Source organism: Cricetulus griseus, assembly GCF_003668045.3.
Source record: "Cricetulus griseus strain 17A/GY chromosome 1 unlocalized genomic scaffold, alternate assembly CriGri-PICRH-1.0 chr1_1, whole genome shotgun sequence".
Classification (NCBI taxonomy): domain Eukaryota; kingdom Metazoa; phylum Chordata; class Mammalia; order Rodentia; family Cricetidae; genus Cricetulus; species Cricetulus griseus.
In genome coordinates this window covers 40,990,719-41,012,758 of record NW_023276807.1, presented here as the reverse complement: position 1 = coordinate 41,012,758, position 22,040 = coordinate 40,990,719, and the positions used below count along the sequence as shown (strand labels likewise).

Genomic DNA, 22,040 nt, shown 5'->3' with positions numbered 1-22,040 from the left:
ACAGGATCTCACTGTGTGGCCGATACTGCCTCAAAATCATGTAGCCCATGGTGACCTTGAACCAAAGCAATCTTTCCACTTTAGCCTGCTGCGTAGTGGGGATTACAGGCAGGCACCGTCATCCCCAGAACTTATTTTTACTCATGCATACAATATAATCAGCCTTCAAACTGGTATGGTGAAGGAGGCATGTATAAATGATCATGCAAGCTGAGACCATGAAAAATGGTTTTAACAGGAAACATTTTTTCTTATTACTAAAAATTCTTATGGTATCAATTACAAATGCACAGGGAAATAGAATTCTTAAACTAATATTTAGTTGGTATGCTGTACTTTAAAACATTGAAAAATATTATGATTTCTTTTTTGGCACAGACTTGCTGCTCTTTCTTGATATAACTTTGAATGTGTTTCTTTACTATGTTTTGGAAATTACGGTACTAAGTTTGGGTCAGTTTTTAATCATTCATCTTTTGTGCTTTTAATTCTATGGAATGTTTCCTTACTGTGCATCATTTTACCAGTATCACATCCTCTGAGACAGCTTTATCCTTTTCATTTCAGCTGTTTCATCCATATGGAGCATTAAAAAAATTACACCTTTGCTTTTGGGATAATGGTATCCAGAATACCAGGAAGTTTTATAATGGAAATATGAGTAATAATAAATCTATCTCTATCTTTTTGAAGTAACTTAGTACTTTAGTATTAGGAAGATAAAACAGGCTAAGACACTACCTATACATATCATTTCTCAAAGGGCATCAAGGATAGATATGAAGTGTTCTTTTTCCAATTTACTATTTTTTCAACTCATACTTGATTGCTCATTTGTGATTTGTCCCTTTATCTTCTTTTAGATTAGATATTTGATCGCCTTGTATGTAAGAAGGGGACACTGAAAATTAATGTACAGAGCTTATTAAGGTGAGATTAAGCAATAGATGTTCTGGAATACAGCCTGAAAGTCTTATCTTTTGGAGACAGACCTAGTGTTTCAGACCTATAATCCCAGCTATTCTAGAGGCTGAGAAAGGAAGGTTACAAGTTCAAGGCCAGCCTGTGCAATTTAGCAAGTGTACCATGTTCAAAGACCCTAGAGTCAGTCTACAATACTTATCTTTTGAAACAGTCATGTTTCACAGAAAATATTATTCAAATCATCATTCTGTAGCATGAACATCTTGCTCTCTGTCTCTTTGGTGATGAATGGGAAGGGAAGTTCTAGAAGTTGTATGCACATCCATTTCCCATTATCTCCAACATTTATTCAGCTTGGTACCTTAATTCTCACTCATGTTCATTCAGAGACCTTCTGTTTAAAATCTCTGCAAAAAATAAAGCTTCGGTGTTCTTCAGACAGTCAAGCCATGTGCTTTTCTCAAGGTGTGTGTATGAGTGTGTGTGTGTGTGTGTGTGTGTGTGTGTGTGTGTGTGTGTGTTGTATTTTGTCTCGGGGACAAGGTCTCTGGATGTAGCCTAAGCTGATGTGGAACTTACTAGGCAGCCCATCCTGGCCTCAGACATGATCCTCCAGTCTCCATCTTGAATACTGGGATAACATATGTGTGCCAACATACCTGGGTGTCACCTATTGTGATTTAGCCCAACCTTCATAGATCAAGTGTGCCATTGACCAAGGTTTATGGGGTAGGGGAGGGGGACTGGCAGCTGTAAATGTTGTTGCTTCTTGGTTGTCCCTTGCTGGCTGAAGATTCAGTGCTCTCTGAATCCTCTAACCACCTGACTATCTGTTTCCTACCTTTCTAAATACGGTTTACTATTTTTCTCATTATTTTGTCCTTCTGCATAAAGATTTTTCCAAGTAAAATCTTAGTGCTCATTTCTGTGGGATTTTGAGAGGGAGAAAACTTTAAATGTGTGCGCTCAATTCACTATCTCTATTCTGAAGCCTTTCATCTGATGTGTTTGTGTTTGTGTGTGTGCGCGTGTGTGTGTGCGTGTGTGTGTAAACATGCATATGTATACACACACACACACACACACACACACACATATATATATATATATATATATATATGAATATTTTTCATACCTGAAGTTCTTGCCAACCCAAACCTTGTATATATGTGTGTATACATATACACACATACATATATATATATATATATATATATATATATATATACATAGCTGATAAGGGTTTACTTTTTGGTTCTTTTCTCAGTTTTAGTACTTTAATGAAGCAAATATTTTTTTCTGTTATGTTTTCTCTATGTACTTTAATAACTGCTTTAGTTCTTGTCATTCATTTTCATGTTTTTATCAGTCTTGTGTAAAATAAATCATAAATATTATAAAGACCTTTTGTGTAAATGACTCACAACACTTTCTTGAGATGGCTTCTGTAGAGTTGTCCAACTGCATCTCTTGGCATTTTTTAAACAATCTTCTTGATATTTTCTGTCATCTCCATCTGTTTGGATTTAAGGTTGATATCCAGACAAGCTGTGCTGCAAAGAGCCACCTGATCACCTCAGTGTGTGTTATGCAGGTGTAAGACTCATGGCATTTTCAGGGAGGAAACATAAAACCACTCCTGTTAAATTATATCCACCTCACCTCGGTAGGTATATTACCTAGAACACCGGACAATTAAGCATAAACACAACCATAGAGAATTGTGTCACTGGTTCTTTAAACCAGCTCAATTTAACCTGGCACAGATTCCCTAATGGGCAATTCTCTGACTTTATCCCTAGGGGAAATATATTGAGCATAGCCAAAGGTTAAGGCAGAGGAGTGCCGTGAGACTAGGAAGCAGCCAATCAGATGAAGAGGGTCTAAAGATCCAATGCCTGCAGGCGAGCAGCACCAAGCCCAGCTGCTTAGTCTCCTTCAGTTGCAGATGAAGAGCGCATATATGTTGCAAAAGGGCTTCTTATGTTGGCTGTAGCCACCGAACTGCCCCGTGTCTAAGAAGAGAGGGATAGATGCCCAAGCAACTCATTCTGCACAGCAGCCACCAAGACAACGCTCCTGTGCTGGAATGTTCTCACTTGAAGGTATTGGTTCTTTTACATTGAGCCCCAATGATTTTTAAGAAAGAAGCAGGAAGGCTGGTGCTGGGGAGGCTTTCTGCTTTCTAGTAATGCTTTGTTCCTTCTCCGGCTAATGCCGGCTTTAAAATGGTTAACCTCTGGCTGAGCCAGTGCTAGGCAGAATAAAGGGACACTTTCCATTGCTTAAGCGGACAGCGCACAGACCCTTTATTAGTACAACCCCTTTGTTAATGTTGCTATTGTTCTCAAGGTAAGCTGGTTAATAATGCTGCTTTCAGTCATCACATTCTGTTACATTCATAACTAAGAACACAGGAGGGAAAGGATGGGGGAGAAAGATGGGGGCGATGTGTCTTCAAGGTTGTTGCAATTTCTGTAATTATCTACCAGCCTTAGAGACAAAAGCTCCAAACTGCTGATCAAACATAGGGAAAGAATTCGGCTAGTAATTGGATTCCTCTGTGATTAAGATATAAGGTTTATTGAAAAAAAAAAAAAACAAAATCAACACTTCTCAATCCTGCTTAATAATTAAAATTCTTTAATTATCATCTGTTTCTGGCAGCTAGTGCAATCATCTAAAAGTCATCAGCATATGAGGGGTCCTTGTTTTAGTTGCCAAGGTAATTGGAAGGATAATTCAACACGCTCCGGAGTAACAAAAGACCCCTGAGAAACATGCATTAGGTGAGGCATGGGATTGCTTCACGGAGCATTTATTTCAAAGAGTGTCTTTTGTCTCTTGTCCCATCAGTTATGTTAGCAGAAATAGATAACGGGGGACTTCCATGGTGTGCCCTGTATTTAAACTCACACGATTATTTACCCTAAATGTTACATGGTACTTAATTTATGCCTAAGATGTAAATTATTGATCACATGGAAGGTTTCACTGGTTAAGCTGTGTGTCCTCCTCTGTGGGACATTTGAAGTCATGTATCAGTGGATTGTGAATGGTGGCCTGAGAGAAGTAGAGAGAATCTGTTTTTGCAAAGACTGGATACAAATGCCAGGAATGCTATACTGCTTTTCATAGTTGTCTCCAAAAAGCATGGCATAGATAATGTAATCTTCAGAGCAAATTGCCAGGGCTGACCTTTTGTGGAAGCAAGGCAGATTCTTTATGCAGCTAATGTTGAAAGTTTTATTTGATGTTAAAGCATTGATAGAGTTTCTAAATTTCCAAATCTAGTGGTTTTTTTTATTCATCTAATTGTCTGTGGAACTAAATTTATTTACCTCTGTAAAATTATCAATTATGTTACCAGGATAGACTTTGGCTTTGTGGATTTCTCTATTCAGATGTGAATGATTCAACTTATGGAGTATGACAACCAAGTCAAACTGGTATTTAGGGCCAATATTTTTTAAGTCACTGCTTAATAATCATAAGCCATACTCTACATTAATGATAATAATGAAAAAATTTAGACTCTAATTTGTAACATCCAAAAATCAGTTATAGAGTAAATTAAGAGTATTTTTTCCTATGTGGGAAAATATTGTTTCTTAGTATTTTTAAAGGACATTGTTTTTGAGAAAGTAAACAATGGACTGGATGACCACAGGGAGTCCACTAACAACTTTGATGAATGACAATGGGGCATAGAACTTGCTGTCTGATAGCACATGAGGTCACCTAAGGACAGCTTCTTGTACTTGACTCTAAGTAAAGTTATACTTAAGATGCTGCAAGTCTGTTTTCGCTAATGGAAAGATGGAAAAGAAAAAGTGGGAAATAATCCTGGAGAAATAAAGTCAGTGTTGATGAAGCATTTCAGGGCAGCAGGAGATGGAATAAAAGCTGAGGACTTGTCAATCCCAACAGGTATTAGCGGTGTGAAACTAGAGGTATGTCCTTGACCTCAGAAAGTCCCACTGCCTGTGCAAACTGGGGGGATCAGGCCCAATCAACTGGCTTATAAGAGTTATAAGAAACCCACATAATCATACATAGTTCTTATAAATAAAATAAAGGCATTATCATGAGCGGATGAGAGCAGGTTGACTCTCATTCACTGACACTGACAAAACTCTTTCTTCAAGAACGCTTGCACTTCCCCTTCCATGTTAGAGGGGGCAGGGATGATCTTCCCCAGGAAAGAGAACCCTAATTGGTTATCTAATACCAAGCAGTCAGCTATGAGATCATATACATGCAGGTGATGTTGTATGGGCTGAGCAGGTTGTGAGGTTGTGTTTACATCTTTAGGAGTCTATGCATCTGTATATATGTATAGCAAAAGAGGCCAGTTTGAGAGAGATGGGGATGTACATGGGAAAAGCTAGAGGGAGGAAAGAGAAGGGAGACAATTATCTAATTATATTAATTTCAAGAACTAAAACATTTTTATTAAAAAATCTCTCTTAGAAGAGGGTCTCTTCCAGCTTAGAAAGACCTATAGTATCTCAATATCTGTCCCCACTCTCCCCTATTCTCATGCATCTCTCATATAATACCAAACTTCAACCTTCTGAGAATACTGCTTTCAGTTTGATGCCCTTGAGTGCTATTTAAATGCAATTTAAATACTAATTGCCTTGGGAAGAATACAATATGTTGTTATTACCGGATTGTGTTTTTTAAGGACCTGAGAGCAAGTGCATAGTAGGCAATGCTGAGTAGACAGCGAAGTTTTAAGAAGGAATGGTGGGAATGCTAGGCCAAAAGGATACTCTTGAGAAGAAGAGCTAACTGAAAAGTAAAGAGTGGGGGAAACACTGTCCATAATGCCGAGATAATGATAAATGCCCACAGAGGGACCTGTTTAAGTCACAACATGCTGTTGGCTTGAGGGTCCAAAATAAAATCTAAATCCCAGGCAGGCAGCAGTGTTGGAGAGAAGCATGACATACATGTGTTTTATTTGGTTTTGTTCCCTCTTGGTTACCTGTAAGGAAGTTTACCATAAGCAGTCACTTTTTTGATGTTTGTAGCGGGAATGAACCACCTGGGAATAACCCAAGGAAAAGGAACTTAACTTTAAGAGACAAAGCAATATTTTAATTCTGTTAATACCAACCTTTGTCAAAGGGCAAGTAAGGGAACATTGTAAAGAACAGCATCTGTGAACATTAGCTCAGGTCCTGTGCAAGCTAGACTCCAATTACATCAGAGAGAAATATGACCCTATAGCAAGGATGACCTTCAAACATGGGTATCTCTCCCTCTCCAACTCTTCATTTTCAAGTTTACTGTTGTATGCCTCTTTGATCATATCCAACTTCCAACTAGCTCTACTTACTCCCTCAACTTTGGGAGTGATCTGATTTATAGAAGGCCCCAGTCTAATTGGACAGTAAATCTTTAATCCCACTGCAATGCAGAGGACTTTAGATGAAGGTACACCATGAAAAGTTATTAGCTTTCTTCCAACAGTTATGACAGTCGGTCTGCCTTATTTTTATAATTATTTCCTTATCAGATCAGAGCTCTTCCAAGGAAAAGATAGCATATGGTTTGAAATCTACCACGGTGACTTAGGAGAAACTACATTTTATCTAAGGCATTAACACCATTCCTTTCTCAGGATGTACACTGCTGCATTAACATTGAACTACCTACCAAAGTAACATGAAGGATAAAGTGACCTGACAATAAAATATGTGAATATGAGCCAGGCATGATGGTGTATGTCCATTTTCCCACTACTCAGAAAGCAGAGGTGGGAGAATCATATATTCACCACCAGCTTGATCTACATTTAGAAACTCAGTCTGAAAAGAAATCTAAGTTCCTAAGTCAGGAAAATATTGTTTTGGTTCAGCAGGACTCAGCATCTTGGGCCACTCTGTCCTGGCATCCTCATGGTCTCACTAGTGCCAGGAATTGGGTTGATCCCCAAGAAAACCTAATAAATGCACCCAGATTAAGGGTGGCAAATCCAGAGTGCACAATGGTGGAAAGGATTGCTGAGACCAGGACAAAGGGATGCCAGAGTGTTTGTTACCTCCTAGGAGGTGGAGGTTAGCTTCTAATAGTGGTGGAGAGAACAGGCTGCAGCATTAGCTGGGCAATAAGTTAGACCTCTGGAGTCAGATGAAGGCCTCTGGCATGAATCAATGTCATCAACCCTACTCAACATTGGAGAACATATAAAGTTTATTTCCAAGCTTTTGATGAGCAACCCTTCTCCATTCTTTATAAGTATTTGAACTCTCTACTCTGTCTCCCCATCAAATCTTTGTATAGACTGTGGACCAAGCCAAGGATATGTTCATTCTTATATGTCCAAAGGGGTAACATGATGGACAGACCTGTGAACAACCAGCAACAGCCAGTTATAAAACCCATTTCAGGCAGGTAATGGAAAACAATGAAGCTATTCTCTTGGAGTGCTACCAAAGTTGGCCTTGTTTTGTTTAGGATGATGTCAGTGAGGGATCATTTGAAGGTAGAATCTGGGTTTACGACCTATGAGTCAGACAGACTAGGATTCCTTCCTTCCCTCCCTGCTTTAAACACTATCAATGATGTTTTCCTCCCAGCAGACACAAAAGAAACACTTCAGTAGGTTCACTGGGTGGATGTGCAGCTTCTTTGTGGTGCGTCTGGGCCTCTGATCCATTTACATTCAGTTCACAGAGATACTCACATTCCCTTTACCCAACACCAAAGAGCAGAGATAGTCATCTACTGTTGACACAGGTCATGACACAGCATCTCTCAAAAGCCTGTTTAAGTTATTGTTAGAGAAAAACATAGGCTATGTTAATTAAAAAAAAACCAACAAGTAAAGATATACATTAAAAATTAAAAGTATTGAGATTAGGAGGTTGGCCTGTTAGTAAACATTGGTTTGCACACCTGAGTTCCATCACTACAACACACACACACACACACACACACACACACACACACACACACACACACACTACACACACACACACACACACACACACACACACACACACACACACACACACTGTACCCAATAGAGATGTGTATTTTATTCTGGCTCCAAGTATGTATTTTCAAAAATAATTACTGTCCCCTGGGAGGAGCTATTACCACTTCTTTGACATTCTGTTCAGCACTCTCAGACACGAAGTAAATGTTTGAATGGACTCAACAGTCCCTTCAAAGCAACTTATAAAAAAGTTGCCTTACTATCTTCATCCTGAATGGAAATAGACTTCTGTCAATTATTCTGGCCTCTCCTCCCACCACCTTTGACAAAACTATAACTTACTCTAGACCCAATTTCATTTCATTTATGAGATCTGAGATTACCTCCCAAGTCTTTATCAACATAGACTTTACAAACCTCGTTCTCAAAATACTCTTGACAGAACCAATTACCCTTTGTAAGAAAATGTCTTCATCCTTCCTCTCCCTTCTCTAGTCATCACAGGGCATGTCAGACCATGTCATTCAGGTTTCATGAGACAAAATGTCAGTGAGCATTTTGATAATGATGGCATTGTCAATTCAGTTGCCAAGTAAATTGCAAATTCAGTGTTTTCTTTGAAGTTCCCATTGTCCCACATCTCTTGTCAGATGACTATGTGTTATTTTTTTCTGAAATGGCGGTCTTTTTGTATAACCCCAGCTAGCCTTGAATTTACCATGTACTCCAGCATGGCCATGAACTCAAAACAATCCCCTCTTTGAGCTTCTCATATTGGGTCTATAAGTGTGCACTACCATATCTGGTATTCTTCATAATAAAAAAAAAGAGCCTGCCTCACATGTGATAATGCCATGTGTCAGGAAAGCATGTTATATGTTGCCTAATTAAATACTGAAAAATCATTATGTGTGCCTCATGGCATACTGCCTGTCTTCCCTACTATGTCTGGGAATATTGGAGGGCAGAGGAATGTGGTTATCATAGATGGAACCAATAATAAAGAACAAGTGGAGTGGATTAATGCAAAAGACAGAGAGGGCAGACAAATGCATATGAACAACATAGCACTGTTTGCCAATACATAAAACAAGAGAGAACAAGGCCCATGAGGTATAGAAAAAAATATTTTATAAGCAAAGAAAAGCAGGGGCACAATGTTAAAATGGAGCCTGGACAAATTCAGACAAATATAGGTAGTCTGATGAGAAACATAAAATAGCAGAAAAACTACATTAGCGAATGTGTGTAGGAAGAATCTAGAATGCATTGAGCATAGGTTTTAGTTCCCCAAGAATCAGTTGAGGCAGGAAAGTAGCAGTCACTGAAGCAGCATGCACAGGACCTGCATAGATCTGCACCAGGTCCTCAGCACATACCTTGTAACTTCCAGTTCAGTGTCTTTATGGGACTCCTGAGTGGGAAAACAACTGTGTCTCTGATGCTTGTCTTGCCCTACTTCTATGTGATAGTTTTTGTTTTATCTCATTATATTTTATTTTGATGTATATGAATGGATGGATGAAAACCTAGACACTGGGGTAAAGGTTAATAACTGAGCCCTCACACCTGCTGGGAGACAGAAAATCAGTTTTCTCTAGTAGATTGACACTAGGTATAACAACCAAATAATTGGACTCCACAGGTTTTTTGGTGGGCTTTTATTTAATTATAATTAGGTGATTTTTAAGTGATTTTATTTTGTTTTCTTGATTTGGAAGTTTTGTTGTTTATTGGCTATTTTGTGTTTTTTTTTAAAGAAATAACTTATAGTTGGGTAGGTAGGTTGGGGAGAAGATCAGGAGGACTTGGAGGAGGGGAGGGATGTTGTCAAAATATATTTGTATTCGAAAATTGTATTAAATGAGAAATATGATGACAATGATGATGATTAAAAAGAAGAGAAAGAACCAGTCACATTCAAATTAACAGTCACGTCTCTAGATAGAACTTGCTCTGTGCTGGGCCATCTTCTAAGTATATTACATAAATGGGTTCGATTAAAATTTTAAGACCTCAAAAGAGAGTGGTTTTATAAATCCCATTCTGTAGACGAGCCAACAGAAGCAGTGCACTTGGACTTGCTTCAGACCATATAGTTGGAACCTAGAGACTTGGCTAATAATGGCTATACCTTTATCACTCTGTCGTGGTATGCCTTTCTAACCTGGGTAAGAAAAAGTTGAATGTGTTACTTTAGTAGAGAAATGTGTGACATCACCTCCAGAGTTAGAAACTAGAGGCAAATTAAGAAATTCAAAAGCAAAGAAAATTCAGAAACTAGAAGAAACAAAACCTTTCTATTCCAGGTTAAGTGAACTGAGAGCTGTGAGATTTCCTTACATGTGGCCAGAGTTCTGAAGTATCCCATTACTATAGCAGGGGGATTACTGTTCTTACTGAAATCTAGCCATATGCTCAGGTTGCATTGTTCAGGATGAGGTGAAGGGAAAAGGACAGAAACAGAATTGAAAATGGAAAAGCTATAAAGGACCATGACCCCTAGAGACAAAGTTCCCCCTTTACCTTTGTCCCAATACTTAACCTGAGTCTGTGGCATTTAAACATTAGCATACCAAGTTATAAGCTATCAGTCTGTCCAATGTCCAGGGAGAGGTGTCTGACTTTTTCATTCAAACCCAGTTATTTTAAAAACTGTTTCTAATTAAAATAGAATTTATTCTTCTGCCCCTTCTTTTCCTCCCCCCAACCCCTCCCAGTTGCCTTTCTTCAAATCCTGTTCCCCCCACTTTCAAGGTGTGAGCCTTTTTCTCCCTTCGCTATATTTGTTACATACACTACACACAAACACACACACACATGCACACACACACACACACACACACACACACACACACACACACACACACACACTGGTGAGTCTGGTTTTGTTGTTTGTATGTGTATGGTTTCAAGGATGACCACTTTGCATTGGAGAAACATACAGTTATTGATAAAAGATTGTTTCTGAACTTGAGGGCAATCCAGCAGGCTATAATTCTGTATTTTATGTAATTAAAGTAGATGTTTCATCCATTTCATGAGATAATATGCTAACTGCAATTTTCCTTGATATTCTAAATTTGTAAATGCTATGTTGTAACATATGACCTATTTACAAAATATGGTTAACCTGTGTCTAGTGAATTTATTCCATTGATATGTTTTTGAAAGAATGACTGTATTACTTAAGGAGACATCCATTGACCAAGGAGATGCAACACTGTTCTATGTCTTTCTTTATTTTAATTTGTATTATATTCCCTTTGCTAATATTTTAATCAGAAATTTATCTACCAAATTAAAATATCTTGGAACATAACTGCTCTGGGAATGCTGTATAGTAATTCTACTGTAGTTTTGCATCCATATCTAACTTGGATTTCAAACTGTATGCCTTGCATATTTTTAGAAAACAACATTTAGACAAAAATGTATGGTTTTAATGCTCTTTTCAATCTGTTTTCCCATTTCTCCACTGCATCAATTTTTAGATATGATGGGTATTTTTGGTTGCAGACTTGACATACATAGGAAGAGTAATATCGATTGAGGGATTGCCCCTGTAGATTGGTCTGTACACAAGTATGTGGTCATTTGTTTTTATTATTGCTAATTGATGGAGGTGATCCTAGCCCGTTATTGGAGGTAGCACTCCTGGGACAGTGGGCATGGAAGGTGTAAGGAGGCTAGCTGAGCAGAAGCAAAAAGCAAGTCAGTAAGGAGTGTGACTGGCCATCTCCACCTGTGGTCTCCCTCCATGATCTGTGTTTAAGTTCCTGCCTCCAGGTTCATGCCTCAACTCCCTTTTAACATGATCTGTTACCTGCAAGCCACATGAACCCTTTTCTCTTTTGGTCATAATATTTATCACAATAGCAGAAAAATTGTATTGTGCTTTGTTCTGTCATGGCTATGGCAATAACCTTCTAACAGATCTCTAGGACCCACCTTCGTCAGGTTCTACATAAATGCCAACTTCAAAGACATATTTATTCATGTTAATAGCTTTCCAAAACTTTGCTTAGATCACCTTGTGTGCTCAGAATAGACTCCAATTCTCCTCAGGGATGAATTTGTCTTTCTGGATTATGTCTCAATAGATAAGCTGGCTATTAGGTCTCTACACCCTTGCTCTGGGTTCCACACATTTTGAACTACTGGAGCTGCCAAACATTTCCCATCCCAAGCTCTTTTGAATGCCGTAGGTTTCCATATCCCTCCATCAGGCCATTCACATTTGTCCCCTAACACTTCTTGCAATTAGGATTCCCACAGTTGTTTCATTACCACACCGTTTATTCATTCCCTTTTTAACCTACTAAATGGATATTTCTTGTAGCTTGAGCAGACGTTGTTTACATATCTAGAAGAATGCATCTTAAGTGGGGCCCTTTGTGGCCTTGCATCTGAATGCCCCATTCCATAATGCCAGACTTGGTGCCATATTTGGCTTTTGGCTAAGAAGATCTACAAAGATGTTTCCATTATAAGGGACACTTCTTTTTCAATCATCAGTTACTCCAAAGGGGAGTAATTTATCATTTTATGGAATATCATGTTCTAAACAACTATGAGGCTTGTCCACATTGTGAGCTTAAAGAATCCAAAGAGCATCTCTGGATGTATCTGCTCTGGAAGCATTGAAGTGGTGGTCTACGAGTGACGTAGTTCTGCTAGAAACATCACAAAGTCTGCTCTGAACTTGAGAGGCAAGGGAACAAGAATAATGAGATGTTGGTGCCTGTGAGACATCTGATGCCTGCCATACACCCCAAGGCTCTTCCCGGGATCTCTGAATTATTAGTCAGGCTAGAAACAACTGTCAGAAAGCAAGCGGGTATTTGATAAAATCAGCGAAAAGGTAGTTTGTACCTAGACATCTGGGCTCCAAGACGCAGAGGACAAGAGCTAGAAACTGGAGTTCATAGTGCAGGAGATGCAAAAGGAAGTGTTCTGCTAGGGACCAGGCCCAATACAACCGGGTTCTCGTGAGGCAGGAAAGACCCAATCTACACACATTTGTCCCACACAGGTAACTGTTTAAACACAGGTGATACGTCTTACCAAATATTGAATTAAACCACTTACATTATAAAAAAAAATACAAATGATGCCACACAGATTATTTGCTCAGTATCCTTTCTCTTGTTCTGATTATTCAATATACAATATTCTGTTCATCCTCTGGGGAGGAAGTCACCTCATTACTTACTGTTGTATGACTATGACCAAAACAGATTAAACAATATGGGGAAGGGAGATTTATTTGTGCTCAAAGTTTCAGAGGACTGGAGTCCATCAGGGTGACATCAGCATGGTGGCAGGAGCATGTAGCAGATGCTGTTCACGTAGAGATGGACTGAAAGGCAGATGGAAAGGCTAGAACTGGGACCTGCATTAAAATCTTCAAGCTCCACTCCTAACAACCCATTTCTACCAGACAGGCCACAACTCCTAAAGGTTTCAGAGCTTCCCATCATAGTGCCACTTGCTGAGGAAGCAAGTATTCAAAATAGGAGCCTGGGAGCATTTCATATTAAAGCCACAGTTCCAGCTTTTTGTTGTTGTTGTTGTTACACTCCCAGAAGCACAGTGAGCAATTTGAAGAACTGTGACATTCTCCAGTATGTCTTCTCTGGCAATAAACTAGTTTGCATCACAAGGGAAGACTCAAGATGAAAATGAACAGTATCTTTCCCCCGTCTATGTTACAAATGAACTGAGGGCAAGAACTACAAATGTAATGTCCCTGGAATAAAGGAAGGCCTGTAAGTGGCAGCAAATGCCTGTAATCCTAGCACTCTGGGGGCATTGGTTAGAAAAGCACCCAAACTAAAAGTCAAGTCTGGAATACAGAATGGGAACCCCAACTCTAAAGTAACACAACAAACAACCATGTCATTAAAGAATTCTAACTTTCCAAACAATAGGAATGAGAAATTGTATTTAAGAGATAAGAGCACCAGGACACATTGGCCTGAGGACTAGGAATGAAGAAAATATAAAATAGGGACTAGAGACAGTGATGATTCAGAAGTTAAAAGCCATAGTTGTGTGTGTGTGTGTGTGTGTGTGTGTGTGTGTGTGTGTGTGTGTGTGTGTGTGTGTGTCTGCTTACGGCTCCAGCACTATGCCTGACTGTTGCCATGATCTCTGCCACATGATAATAGACTAAGCCCCTGAAACTGTATGCAAGCCACTGTCTATTTACAGCAATAGAACGGTGACTAAGACAGCTCTTCCTCAGGATCTGGTTTAGATCCTCAGCACACATATGGCAGCTCATAACTGTAACTCCAAGTACAGGGGATATGACACCCTTTTTTGGCCTCTGTGTGTACTGCAAACACAAAACACACATCCATACATGTAAGTAAGATACCTATCCAATCTACATAAAATAAATTTTAAAGAAATAAGGAAGATATGAAATGGAGTGACTACACAAAGTTCTACACTATTTAAGGAAGAGATAAAAAGCTTACCTCTCTCTGCTTGCAGATCAGGCTGTAGATACCAGCTACGGCTCCAGCATTATACCTGACTGCTGCCATGATCTCTGCCACATGATAATAAACTAACCCTCTGAAACTGTATGCAAGCCACTGTCTATTTACAGCAATAGAACAATGACTAAGACTTACAAAATCTTCCACAAATTCTCTTTTTCCACTAGCAATATAATTAGCATCATATGAAAATTCTCAAGATAAACTTGAATTTTTACCATTGTATTGCTTAGCTTCAGTCTTATTTTTGTGTTTAAAATAGGTAATTAGATTTTGACCTCATAAAGTAATTTTCTTTGAGAACTACACTGTGGATCTCTAGACCTAAAATGTATTATTTAGGATTTGAGGCAGGGTAGAAAGAAGTAGTTGTTGAAGTATTGATGAAAACATTAAGAGGGAAAAGCCAGACCTCATAAAGAGCATGGACTAAATTAGAGAGACAGAAAACGGAATGTCTCAGCAGTAGAAAGGATACCATTAATTGAAAAGTAGGTTTTATTTAAGAAGATCCTGTGAAGTGAGGCTGGGAAAGCATTCAGAATTGTTTATTATTAAAGATTTCTTGATAGCTTACATGTCTAGACAGAGAGAATAAAAGAGGGGTAAACAACACAAACAAATCCACTCTCCTCATAGAGATTATACAGTAGAGTGAGAAGACAAATAATATATAGGAAAAATATAATTTCTCAGCCCTATAATATAAGGGTGAAAGGAGCCGAACCAGACAGTCTGGATTCAAATCACAGCCCTCCAACATGACCTAGAAAAAGACCCTTCACCTTTTCATGCCCCAGTATTATCTGCGTAACACAGAAAATAGGACCTTCCTCTTATCATTGTAGATATGTGGGGGTTAGTGAGAGCATCGTATCTAAACAGTGTATGGTGATGTGAATCTGAAATAATGTTAGCTCTTGCTGTGCTGCTCAGTGAAGGGATGGTAATGAAACAGCCATACATGGTTTCCTGCACTAGTCCAGTTGGCATTTGTGGTATCCAGATGAATCTGCCCCATTAGGGGCTGCTCTGTGCATCATAAGATGTTCAGCAGTGTCTTTGGTTCCATTCCCTAGTGCTAGACACACTTCCTGGGAATGATAACTGCAAATGACTCTCACCTTGTGAAAAGACTCCCCAGGAGGCAAAAATCAGTCCTGGTTGAAAATCCACTGAGTTAGAGAGTAAAGAGCTGCAGCACTTCAGAGAGAGGAATGCAGAAAACCCCTTTGAAGAGCAACAGGGAAGAGAACCCTGAGTGATGGAAAGGCAGAAATGTCAAGGGTTTGGGGTAGTTCCTTTGTCTGCATTCCTGAAGCCCAGTTCTGTCCCCAGCACAAGGTAACTGGGTATGGTAATATACAGCTGTAATCTAAAGGAGGATCTAAAGTTCAAGGTTATTCTTGGCTACATAGTTTGAGGCTAGCCTGGGGTACAGGAGACCCTTTCCAAAACAAGCACACATCATGGTAATGAATTTGGATTTTATTGGTTCTGTGCTGAAAACCCTATTATAAGGTTTTAAGTGGGAGAATGATATGGTTGCTTTTGGAGTTTATTATTTGATAGTAAAACATGGAAGAGAAAGAAATTCAATCAGAGAGGCCACTGAGATATAAAAGTGAAGCTCGGTGAAGAATGAGAGGCTTGGGTAGAGGTGCTTAGGCCATGGCTGTAAATGTGGAAAGATGTAATGGGATTCTAATGTACTGTGGGGAAAGAACCTGTAGACTAGATTGGGTGTGATAAGGAACAATGTGCTGATGGGAGAGGAGCACGCTTATAGAAGGAATTTCAAAGGTCAATAATTCTGTGGAGCCAAAATCAGTATTTCTGTGTAGGCACTACTAAGTTTTAGTCTCTACTAGTCATTCAAGAGGTAAGTTGGCCATCAGGAGATGAGCTGAGAAGAAGGGACTAGAGATGTGTGTTTAGAAGTCATTGTCTATATACAGCATCTACACCATGGTATCATTTGAGATCACCAAAGAAGAGAGTAGGCAAAAGGCCAAGGACCAGTGCTTAAGTCTTCCCACTTTATGTCTAGAGGCAGAGAATGTGAAAACTGAGAGTGGGATGCAGTAAAAACTCAGAGTCTGTGATGGCCTAGAAAATATTAGACACTTAAAAAACAAAACATGGTCATCCAGGTCAAAAGTCACCAAAAGGTCAAGTTAGGGCAGGGTTTTAAATGTATACTTGGGTTGGCTGTGGGAGAGTGTGTCGGTGGTTTTTGTTGAAAAATGGTTTCATTGGAATGATGGAGATTAAGGCCTCACTGGAATGTCTGTGTAGAGAAGAGAGGTAATAAAGCGGAGAGAGAAAATATGAGCAGTTCTTTAGAGCAACAGTGAAAGGGTGGTATAAGCCAAGGAAGCCTAGCATGGCCATTATTAATATAGGAACTTGCAGTTCATTTCAGTGTAGACATTCACGGTACTCAGTTGATGAATCCAGTGAAAAAGAAGAAAGTGATCATCCAGGGGCTATGTAAATAACTGCATGGGAAATTGATTGAGTAATAGAACAAGAAGACTATGAATTAGACAATGAGTCAGTTTGACGTGTAAAAAGATACTTAGATGAGTAAAATAGTAGAAAAGAAAAAATTAGGTAAAGAGTTTATTTAGCAAAGGAAATGAAATTAAAATTTTCATAATATTTCCATTTTCTTACAAAGTAAAATGGAAAACAAAATCAATTGATTGGATGCACATAGTGAGAGAGCATAAATTGAAAGATTAAAGATTAAAAATAGGTGCTAAATGTGAAGTGTCATGAGGAAGGTGAACAGGAATGTTTATTAAGGGATTGAAGATATAGAACAGTGAGTGGTTAAGAGCACTGACTGTTCTTCCAGAGAACCCAGGTTCAATTCCCAACATTTAAGTGGTGATTCACAAAGATTCATTCCTATCCCAAGAGACTTGATGCCCTCTTCTGGTTTCCAGCGCAACAAGTACATGTGTGGTACATGGACATAAATGCATATGTCTAAAAATAAATAATTTTACAAAGAATATTCATCAGGAAATTGGTTAGAATTGCCAAGAAATGTGAAATCTACTTGTAAAGCATAGCCATATGCTTAACTGAGTTCTATCAGAGAGTCTGCATGCTTTTAGGTCATATTTATGCCTTCAAGCAGACATAGAGAGCCAGGCTATAGATAAAGCGACAAGAAAAGGAGCAGGGCAAGCCAGGAAAAACTGAAGACATGGCTGCACCAGGGTTATTGAATCCATGCAGCTGGGTAGTAGGGTAGTTTCTGGAGAGCTGTGCTGATTGACGGTGGTGATATACTGGAATGCTCAGGGAAATTAGAAGCAGTTGGAGTGAAAGTGCCAGAATACCTTGCATAAGATAAGTGACAATTATCAGAGTGGGTGCTTATAAGTGGGGTTCTAGAAATGGCCAGGCATGTGGTAATAATGGCAAGATACACAGGCCAGGACAAGAAATTTGAGTTAATTGTATAACCCGGAGTTCATGCACAGAATTTGAGCACTGAGGTAGACTATTGGGAAAGGGAGGCAGACACACACACACACACACACACACACACACACACACACACACACACACACACACATGCACAGAGAGAGAGAGAGAGAGAGGAGAGGAGAGAGAGAGAGAGAGAGAGAGAGAGAGAGAGAGGCAGAGACAGACAGGCAGAGACAGAGGAAGACAGATACAGAGAATAATAGAAACACAGGAGAGAGAGACAATGAATCAGAATGGCAGATACCCTCAGGTTTTCAGGAGTGTCTGAGCTACAAAGTGATAACTGTTCCTCTAGCATCTATGAAGTGGGAAGTCATTGGAATTATCCAAAGTGGAATAATGTGGTGAGTATGCTCTTTGGAAAGCTGAAACCGAGAATAGAAGAGGTAATGGACCAGAAGGCATAGATAATCTTTCAGTTGCCTTGACAGAAAGGGATACTTGTAGGAGCCAACCCCAGACCAACACAACCAAGCCTGGAGGCCAGTGCTGAGGGACCTGCCCTTTCTCTTTCACAGTATGTCACATACATGACTTCTTCTCTCCCTATTTCCCCATCTCGTTCCTTTCTCCTCCTCCTCCTCCTCCTCCTCCTCCTCCTCCTCCTCTTCTTCTTCTTCTTCTTTTTTTTCTTCTTCTTCTCCTTGATTAAAATGCTGTCTGTATTCACATAGAGACACAGTGTAATCTCTGAGCCCAATATACAGAGAAAGGAAAAAAGCTAGAATTCTAAGCATTACTACACAGGGGTCTAGCCTCCAGCTGAGCCCAGGGAGCCACAGGGCTTTACTTTTTTCCCCATAGAGCACACTGGCAGTGTTGAATCCTTAGTTTGAGACAAGGATAAAAATGAATTTAGAACAGACAAATAGAGTTTCTTTTCTCATTGTATTTTGTTCAAGGTATTTCCTCCGAAATAAGTTGAGAACCATGGTGTTGAGAAGAAACCTCAAAAACAGTGACTGAGAACAAGAGCAATTGGGGAGGGGAGGAAAATGACTCCAATTTGCTCCCAGGGGCTGGAAAAAATAAAAATAAAATAAAAAGAGGGTTGGGATCCATCACTCTTCTGTGCTAGTCATCCTTGCTTCATCCTCCTCCCCTTCCTCCCCTTTGTCATCGTCTTCATCTTCTTCACCTTCACCTTCATCTACTTCTTCATCAATATCTTCCAAGCCTTCCTCCTCCTCCTCCTCCTCCTCCTCCTCCTCCTCTTCAGCATCATCCTCTTCTTCTTCCTCTCTTTCTTCATCATCCATATCAGGAACCAAATAGTACTGCAAGGGGTTTGGCCAAATACTGTCTTCGATGACCTCTCTCAACTCATCTGCGCCTGTATCAGAATGGTCAGTAAACCAGGTAAAGAAGCCCTCTGGCTCTTCATGCTGCCTCTTCCTGCTGGCCTTACTCTGTGTTTGACTCGAGAATTTTGTCAAATCCTTTCCAGATTCCCATCTGATTTCAGCGGACTTCAATGATGGGTTGCCACTCTCATTCAGATGAAATTCTTTGGAGAGAACTTTATTTTTAAAGTAAGGATTTTCATCAAAATAAAAATCTATTCTGTAACCTGATTTAATGTCTTCAAATTCTGTCTCTTCGGCTCTGGTTAAGTAATGCAGAGCCTCTTTGTCTTCTTCCTCAAGCAGTGCAGACACTTGTGGATGGTTGACAAATGTTGTTACCCCAAAATTTGGGATTTTGGCAATCAATTCTGACCTCTTCTGGCTGGTGAAGTTTGCTATATTTTTGTTCTACTTCCAAAATTTCCTCACTGGCTTGTTCATTAAGTTTGTCTATTTCATTTTGTACTTTGTCAATGTGTTCAATTGCTTCTTTTTCTCTCTTCAGCAGGCCAAGAGGCCTACTTGTCCTCCAGCTTTGCAGCAGAACCAATTTGGGTTTCTTGGACTGGGGCAGGAGCACAGATGGCTGTTTTGAGGGTTTTGGGGCCATGGCACAAGGGAAGTCTCTCTTTGCTTCTTATTGAAGTGAAGTGATGGCTTATGTTCCATGGTTTAATTGGGCTCCAGGTGAACTATTAAGTGAAATAGTTCCAGGTGAACTATTAAGTCAGGAGCCAATAGCAGAGTTTTATCAATGGATAGTCCTCAATTCATCTCTTACATATTTTGACTCAGGACAGACCTAGACATACATTTTAACAATTGAATTATTCTCTTAATTCTTGTCCTCAGGAGATGTGAAATTCTCTAATCCTGAAGTTGATCACTAAAGTTTGAGGTCATAGACTACTGGGTGGACCTGGTAGGCTGTCACAGCAGTAAAAGCATATGTGCTGAGGAGACTGTCCTCACCATGTGAGACTTGATGCTGAGATGTAGAGAGGCTAAAAGGCATGGTCCCTGTTTGCCAACTTCTTCTAACATGACCCTACCTCTGAAATTTTCTACCTCCTACCCAAATTAAGAACCTGTCAATAGTTGACTCCCCATGGGAGCCCTTACCCATTGGGAGGAGTGAATGGGGGTGGGCTGGGGCGAGGCAAGGGAAGCAGGAGGCCGGGTAGGAGGGAGAACAGTGGTTGGAATGTAAAATAAAATTAAATAAATTTACCCAAAGAACTTCAATAGGTTAACCCATTGATTAGATTACATCTCCATGTCTCGATTCTGCCTCAATGATTAGATCTATCAGCGGTAGCCCTAGCCTTCAACACCTAAACCTTTGGATGGCTACTTCATAGCCATCCTCTAACAGGGAACACCTCCAAACAGTAGCTATCCATGTTTACTGTTTATGTTCCCCAATGGTGATTTGCTTTGATCTCCAGTTATATCTTTGTTTGACCTTTTGCATCTCCGGAGAGTAAAATATATTTTGACCATGTCCCACATCTCAAAAACAGCTTACCTCACTGGACTTTAGCTGGACTCTTTCTCAATGATGATAGTGAAGGTGTGGAATGAACTTGTAAATTCCCACAGTTAAGTTCATATGTCTAAGTAGTTAGCTTGAGTACTCACAGTGGCTACATAATAATGAAATGGTGTCCTTTCCTGTTGGGGCTTGTTCTGGTGATCTGACGCCCTGACATCATCACCACAGTTGGAATAATGCTGGTACACAATGGGCACAATTTATGTATTTGATATCATTTGAGCATGTTAAAACTCAGATTTCAAGAAACATAGGAGGGTAGCATAAACTGGTACAAAATTCAAGAAAGCTCCATTTTAAGACATTATCTTCCATGTATTATGTTTTAGTTCCATCTTAAAGACAGGGAATAATATGTTGAAAATTCTGTATTTGCCACAGAAACTCTGGCACTTAAGAGTGGAACAGAAGCATGTGGAAATAATAGCTGCTTTGGATTAAATCCTTGTGGCTTTATGACACAAATGCTTCTCCATTATTTAATTTGGGTTAGGTTTTATTCAACCATCCACTGGGCAACTGATACATTCCTCATTAGTTTTGGTTGTTAGTCTATTTTGATATCTATAATTATTAGATTTGATATGGAGAGACAGAAACTATTTGATACATAAAAGGCACTGCAAAGTACAAGAAATGCAAAAGTTGCTTAATTCTGTAACAAACTGGAAGAGTCATGATCAATGTCCTTGCACTTGGAGGAGTCTAGAGCACATTTGGAGAGGACAGTATTCAGAGACAGTATTCAGAGAAAGGTGACCACATTTTAAGTGTATGGTCTGAATCAGCTGTTCATAACTATTTTGCTTGCTCTCTCCAATATTTTTTTTCTATGTGAAATCTCACATTGGCTTTCAGAAAGACAGTAAATTTTCTAAGTTAAGGCATGTTGGACCTCTCTAGAAGAGTATCTGGTTGGCGCTACCAATAGAATATAGAAGTCCTTGGGTGACTGGGAAAGTGCCTACACATGTTTTTGTCCATAAGGGCTTAGGAAGGTTTACCATGGGGGCTAGTATTCAAGACTGATTTTCCTGTCAATTCTCAAGCAAATAGTTGTGAGTTCCTAGAACCAGAGTGGCCATGAGGAAAAACAGACACAATGCTAAAAGAGGAATCATCTCAGTCACCAACTGGAGAGACAGACTAAAATGAACCCACCAAGAAAGGGTTGAGGATGCATAATCACTATATTTTTTTTTTCTGTAGCAACAAAATATGCTTTGAAGAAAAGACTTTTGATT

The 22,040-nt window shown here is 39.4% G+C and overlaps 1 protein-coding gene and 1 pseudogene across 6 annotated transcripts in view; one reads left to right on the top strand and one right to left on the bottom strand.

Annotated features, from left to right (window-relative positions):
* Positions 1-2,253: 2,253 nt before the first annotated feature.
* The window catches only part of Sorbs2 (sorbin and SH3 domain containing 2), a 300,238-nt gene continuing 280,451 nt past the window's right edge, over positions 2,254-22,040 (top strand). Inside the window, exons 1-2 of one of the 6 annotated variants that reach the window (XM_027391151.2) lie at positions 2,254-2,590; positions 2,727-3,029. The gene's annotated coding sequence lies outside the window, so the exon portion shown is untranslated. The remainder of the gene's footprint in view (positions 2,591-2,726; positions 3,030-22,040) is intronic. The other 5 variants (XM_035452343.1, XM_027391146.2, XM_035452342.1 and 2 more) reach the window with 5 other exon arrangements.
* LOC118239688 lies at positions 18,957-19,851 on the bottom strand (annotated as a pseudogene).